The sequence below is a fragment of the Palaemon carinicauda genome, chromosome 22 (assembly GCF_036898095.1).
Source record: "Palaemon carinicauda isolate YSFRI2023 chromosome 22, ASM3689809v2, whole genome shotgun sequence".
Taxonomy (NCBI): Eukaryota; Metazoa; Arthropoda; class Malacostraca; order Decapoda; family Palaemonidae; genus Palaemon; species Palaemon carinicauda.
The window spans coordinates 106,019,670-106,026,960 of NC_090746.1; positions in this window are offsets into that span (position 1 = coordinate 106,019,670).

Sequence of the window (7,291 nt, forward strand, 5' to 3'; positions counted from 1 at the left end):
CTGGTGTTTGGGAGCCTTGAGTAGGAAAATCTCCTCGGCCGATAGAGATGTCTCCTTACTCATTATGTCCTGCATGGATAAAGCCATCCGCGATGGATCCAATGAGCTCTCCTCCTCGTTTACTTCAGGAGTCCTAAAGAAGCGAGAGTCTCTGTGCTCTTTTCTGTCAGCAGGAGTGACGCCCTGTCAACGATCTGAGCTACTCTTTGCCCCTTTATCAAAGTTTTTGTTTCCTGAACTTTTGGTTAAGGACATAGCGTTGTCTCTAGTGCAGAAGGACACCCATGACTTGGTTGCGTCCTCTGCTCGCAAAGGGACCCCTTCGACTGGCTTTTCTGCTAGACCTAGGATAGACACTCCAGCGTCCAGGTTTATTCCGCCCTTTCGTGGCAGAGCCCCCAGCAGGGGAAGTACTCGTGCCGAAGGAAAGAGAGGAAAGAGGAAAGGAGCCAAGTCCTCGCGTGGCAGAGTCTGACTGCCCGCAGCTTCAGACAGAAGTAGGTGCCAGACTCAAGAACTTCTGGCGAGCCTGGGAGAAGAGAGGCGCAGATCAACAGTCTGTGAGGTTGCTCAGAGAGGGGTACAAAATTCCATTTGTACACAAACCTCCTCTAGCGACTTCCCCCATCGATCTCTCTCCCAAGTACCGAGAGGAAGCAAAGAGACAAGCCCTGAAACTAGAAGTGTCTCTTTTACTAGAGAAGGGAGCGGTGGTCAAAGTCTCGGACCTTCAATCACCGGGGTTTTACAACCGTCTCTTCCTAGTACTGAAGAAGACAGGAGGTTGGAGACCGGTGCTAGACGTCAGTGCTCTGAACGTCTTTGTCACAAAGACAAAGTTCACCATGGAGACCACGAAGTCAGTCTTAGCAGCAGTCAGAAAGGGAGACTGGATGGTCTCTCTCGACCTAAGAGACGCATACTTCCACATCCCCATTCACTCAGATTCCCAACCTTTTCTGAGATTTGTGTTCGACAATGTGGTGTACCAGTTTCGGGCCCTGTGCTTTGGCCTAAGTCCTGCTCCTCTCGTGTTTACGAGGCTTATGAGGAATGTGGCAAAATTCCTCCATTTATCGGGTATCCGAGCCTCCCTTTACTTGGACGACTGGCTTCTCAGAGCCTCGTCCAGTCATCGCTGTCTGAAGGATCTCAATTGGACATTGGATCTGACCAAGGAATTGGGACTTTTGGTCAACATGGAAAAGTCACAGCTGATCCCATCCCAAACTATACTGTATTTAGGGATGGAGATTCGCAGTCCAATTTTTCGGGCTTTTCCGTCTGCCCCCAGAATAGATCAAGCCCTGCTCGTAATCCAAAGGATGTTGAAGAGAGAACGTTGCTCAGTCAGGAATTGGATGAGTCTAGTAGGAACTCTATCATCCCTGGAGCAGTTTGTCTCGCTAGGAAGGCTACACCTCCGACCTCTACAATTCCATCTAGCTTTTCACTGGAAAAAGGACAAGACGCTAGAGGCGGTCTCGATCCCGATTTCCGAAACAGTAAAGACTTGCCTGAATTGGTGGAAAGACAATATCAGTCTACGAGAGGGACTTCCTCTAGCAGTTCAGAAACCAAACCACGTTCTATTCTCAGACGCATCGGATTTGGGTTGGGGTGCGACACTGGACGGTCGGGAATGCTCAGGTCTGTGGACCTCAAGTCAGAGGAGCATGCATATCAACGGCAAGGAGCTTTTGGCAGTACACCTGGCCTTGATGAGCTACGAGAGTCTCCTTCGAGACAAAGTGGTGGAGATCAACTCGGACAACACCACAGCCTTGGCGTACATTTCCAAGCAAGGAGGCACCCACTCCCTGACACTGTACGAGATCGCAAGGGACCTGCTCATTTGGTCAAGAGATCGAGGCATCTCCCTGGTAACGAGGTTTATCCAGGGCGACTTGAACGTTCTAGCAGATTGCCTCAGTCGGAGGGGCCAGGTAATTCCTACAGAATGGACCCTCCACAAGGATGTGTGCAAGAGACTTTGGGCCACTTGGGGTCAACCAACCATAGATCTCTTTGCAACCTCGCTGACCAAGAGGCTTCCAATCTATTGCTCCCCAGTCCCGGACCCAGCAGCAATACATATAGATGCCTTCCTCCTAGATTGGTCACATCTGGATCTCTACGCATTCCCACCGTTCAAGATTGTCAACAAGGTACTGCAGAAGTTCGCCTCTCACGAAGGGACAAGGTTGACGTTAGTTGCTCCCCTCTGGCCCGCGAGAGAATGTTTTCACCGAGGTACTTCGATGGTTAGTAGACGTTCCCAGAAGTCTTCCTCTAAGAGTAGACCTTCTACGTCAGCCACACGTAAAGAAGGTACAACAAAGCCGCCACGCTCTTCGTCTGACTGCCTTCAGACTATCGAAAGACTCTCGAGAGCTAGAGGCTTTTCGAAGGAGGCAGCCAGTGCGATTGCTAGAGCAAGGAGAGCATCTACCATTAGAGTCTACCAATCGAAGTGGGAAGTCTTCCGAGACTGGTGCAAGTCAGTTTCTGTATCCTCGACCAGTACCTCTGTAGCCCAAATAGCTGATTTTCTCTTATACCTGAGAAAAGGACGATCCCTTTCAGCTCCCACTATCAAGGGCTACAGAAGCATGTTGGCATCGGTCTTCCGGCATAGAGGCTTAGATCTTTCCAACAATAAAGATCTACAAGACCTCCTTAAGTCTTTTGAGACCACTAAGGAGCGTCGTTTGGCTACTCCTGGGTGGAATTTAGACGTGGTACTAAGATTCCTCATGTCAGACAGGTTTGAGCCTTTACAGTCAGCCTCCCTGAAAGATCTCACTCTTAAGACTCTTTTCCTGGTATGCTTAGCCTCGGCTAAAAGAGTCAGTGAGATTCATGCCTTCAGCAAGAACATCGGATTTTCGTCGGAAAAAGCTACTTGTTCGCTGCAACTTGGTTTTCTAGCCAAAAATGAGCTACCTTCTCGGCCTTGGCCTAAATCTTTCGATATTCCCAGCATATCGGAGATCGTAGGCAATGAACTAGAAAGAGTCTTATGTCCTGTTAGAGCTCTTAAGTTCTATTTAGATCGTACTAAACCCTTACGAGGCCAATCTGAAGCTTTATGGTGTTCAGTTAAGAAACCATCCTTGCCTATGTCAAAGAATGCTTTTGTCATACTTTATCAGATTGTTAATACGAGAAGCTCATTCACATCTGAGTGAGGAAGACCGAGCTTTGCTTAAGGTGAAGACGCACGAAGTTAGAGCTGTAGCAACTTCCGTGGCCTTTAAGCAAAATAGATCTCTGCAAAGTATAATGGACGCAACCTATTGGAGAAGCAAGTCAGTGTTCGCGTCATTTTACTTGAAAGATGTCCAGTCTCTTTACGAGAACTGCTACACACTGGGACCATTCGTAGCAGCGAGTGCAGTAGTGGGTGAGGGCTCAACCACTACAATTCCCTAATTCCATATCATTTTAATCTGTCTCTTGAAATGTTTTTAATGTTGTTTTTTATGGGTTGTCCGGAAGGCTAAGAAGCCTTTCGCATCCTGGTTGATTTGGCGGGTGGTCAAAGTCATTTCTTGAGAGCGCCCAGATTAGGGGTTTGATGAGGTTGTATGGGTTGCAGCCCTTGATACTTCAGCTCCTAGGGGTCTGTCAGCATCCTAAGAGGATCGCGAGGCTCCGTAAGGAAGACGTACTTACAAGGCAGAGTAATCGTCTAAGTCGACTTCCTTACCAGGTACCTATTTATTTTGTTTTTGTTATATTGATAACTTCCAAAATGAAATAAAAACTCTTAGCTTATACGATGTAAACATATTTAACTGGTCTCTACCCACCACCCTGGGTGTGAATCAGCTATATATATTCACCCGGCTAAGTTAAATATTTAAAAATGATATTTTAATTATAAAATAAATTTTTGAATATACTTACCCGGTGAATATATAAATTAAACGACCCTCCCTTCCTCCCCAATAGAGACGCAGTGGGATGAGAAGAAATTGAGTCTTTGTTTACATCGAGTATGGTATCTGGCCGACAGTTGGCGCTGGTGGGCACACCCGCAACCTGTATAGCGATCGCTGGCGAGTTTTTACTGTTTTTTGTCTGTCGAGCAACAGAGTTGCAGCTATATATATTCACCGGGTAAGTATATTCAAAAATTTATTTTATAATTAAAATATCATTTTTCACCTGTTAAAGCTAGTTTCTAACTAAAGACTTTAATATTTAACTTAGCCGGTGAATATATAATAGCTGCAACTCTGCGGCTCGACAGAAAACACACTCAAAAAAACTCGCGAGTGATCGCTATGAAGGTTGCGGGTGTGCCCACCAGCGCCAACTGTCAGCCAGATACCACTCTTGTATGTAAACAAAACCTTCAATTCTTCTCTGTCGACGTTGACGACAAGACGTATTCATACTCGCTGTAGAACCTGGAGTTTTCTCATCTTATTTGGTGAAGTACTTTATTTTGGTTTGAGCTTTCGCAGTGCAGGTGTTTTTCCCTCAACATAAACTCTTGAAGTCTTTATTGAATCGGATTATTTGTTGATGACTTGGATTGTTTTTGGAATTTTCTTTGACTAATTCAAAATGGCTGACCCTTCTCAAGTACCTAGATTTCGAAAGTGTAATGCTAGGGACTGTAGTAGGCGTCTTCCAAAGGCTTCTCTCGACCCACATACTGTTTGTTCCAATTGTCGGGGTAAAACCTGTCAATTGGGAGATCGGTGTGAGGAATGCGTGGGCCTTTGGGAATTCGATTGGCTCGAATACGATAAATATGCACGTAGACTAGAGAGAGATAGGGTAAGGAGAAGTTCATCTAGGTCCGTAGATTTTCCTCTCCACATGCCCCTGAACCTAATCCTTCCCCTGTAGTGGTTGTTCCTAACCCCCCTTCTAGCACTCAGGAACCGTCTATGCAAGACATGTTACGTGCTATTCATGCCTTGGGGGAGAGAGTTGAAGCGTTAGCAAGTGACCGTAATCAACTCATGGCTGACGTGAAGGACTTAAGTGCCATAGTGCCACGGCGGAAAGTGGGAAAGTGATTAGTGCGCAAAGTGTTGTGAACAGTGTTGCGACCGAGGGTTCGTCTATTCGTGCCTGTCGTTCACCTAGTCCGGGACCTCTTGCAAGCTCCCAAGCCCAGGGGAGAAGTAATGTCGTACGACTTATGGGTTCGAGAGGCCTTGATCAGCGACAGACGTTCCCTCTATGGTATCAGGCGTATCTCACCAAGATCGCCCCTACCATAAGACGAGAGAGCCCATTTTTACCTCGTCTTCCGAAGGCTTTTCACGCAAGAAACCGTGGAGCAAGGTTCTAGGCCTCTTAAACGGAAGTCGGTCCCCTTCAGGACAGGTCCAACGTCCTGGATGTAGTCATTGGGACAGTTCGGACCCGTTGCAGTCATCGGATGACTGCTCGCCGCCTAAGCAAGGCAAAGTTGTGCCGTCTCAGACGCTAACCCCGTCTGTTACTGCACCCATTCCCGTGGACCCTAAAGGGGTTATACTGCAGGACATGCAGTCTAAGCTTGCGTCCCTTATGGAAGACTACAATGCCGATAAGGTTTCCGTTGAGCCTAGCCGTTTATCTCATCGAGATCCTGGCCTTCAGCCACCCAAGCGTTCTGTTGTGCGTCCTGTTGACGTTGGTGTAGCCATCTCACGTCAAGCGGTTGGGGTAGTACCACACTCGATGCGGTCTCGTGTGGATTTTCAGCCGCATGTGGACGTTAGGCAACTCGCTGATGCGCCTGGTGACGTTCAGGACGTTCGCCAACCATCGGAGTTGACTTGTTTTGACGCTGTGCGTCAACTTCCGCAACCTAGAGTTGTTTTGACTGCGCAGCCTAGACGGTATAAAGCAGTCTCGGGTGGACGCTGTGCGTCCTCACGCACCTGTTGTTGTTGACAGTTCTCAGACTGTCAAGCAGTCTCAGGACGCTGCGTCCTGGTCCGCCACTTATGCACCAGTGCGGGTGGACGCTGCGTGTCAAGCATTGTCAACCCCTTTGCTTGTTTCTCATCAGTTGTCAGATGAGGAACTTTCGGATGAGGACGTTGCTGACCCTCAGCCTGAGGATCATCCTTCAGATATTGATGAACCTAGAGCAGTTCCGCCATCTATGGACTTTAAAAAAGTCATGCTCATTTTTAAAGAGTTGTTTCCTGAACACTTTGTCTCTGTGGCTCCTCGTTCGCCGCCGTCTGAGTTTGTTTTAGGCGTACCTGCTGACATGCCAGCCTTTACAAAACTCGTTCTCTCTCGCTCGTCCAAGAGAGCTTTACGGCTGTTAGGCGATTGGTTGGAAACCAAGAGGAGTTTAGGGAAGACGGCCTTTGCCTTCCCCCCATCTAAACTCTCGTCTAGATCGAGCGTCTGGAATGCCACGGGAGAAGTTCTCGGCTTGGGAGTCCCTGCCTCTGCCAGGGCGACTTCTCAAGCCTTGTAGACTCTCCCCGCCGCCTAGCCATGAGACGCTCGAAGATTAGTTGGTCATCCTCAGACCTTGACCATCTACTTAAAGGAATTTTTAGAGCGTTTGAAGTTTTCAACTTCCTTGACTGGTGTTTGGGAGCCTTGAGTAGGAAAATCTCCTCGGCCGATAGAGATGTCTCCTTACTCATTATGTCCTGCATGGATAAAGCCATCCGCGATGGATCCAATGAGCTCTCCTCCTCGTTTACTTCAGGAGTCCTAAAGAAGCGAGAGTCTCTGTGCTCTTTTCTGTCAGCAGGAGTGACGCCCTGTCAACGATCTGAGCTACTCTTTGCCCCTTTATCAAAGTTTTTGTTTCCTGAACTTTTGGTTAAGGACATAGCGTTGTCTCTAGTGCAGAAGGACACCCATGACTTGGTTGCGTCCTCTGCTCGCAAAGGGACCCCTTCGACTGGCTTTTCTGCTAGACCTAGGATAGACACTCCAGCGTCCAGGTTTATTCCGCCCTTTCGTGGCAGAGCCCCCAGCAGGGGAAGTACTCGTGCCGAAGGAAAGAGAGGAAAGAGGAAAGGAGCCAAGTCCTCGCGTGGCAGAGTCTGACTGCCCGCAGCTTCAGACAGAAGTAGGTGCCAGACTCAAGAACTTCTGGCGAGCCTGGGAGAAGAGAGGCGCAGATCAACAGTCCTGTGAGGTTGCTCAGAGAGGGGTACAAAATTCCATTTGTACACAAACCTCCTCTAGCGACTTCCCCCATCGATCTCTCTCCCAAGTACCGAGAGGAAGCAAAGAGACAAGCCCTGAAACTAGAAGTGTCTCTTTTACTAGAGAAGGGAGCGGTGGTCAAAGTCTCGGACCT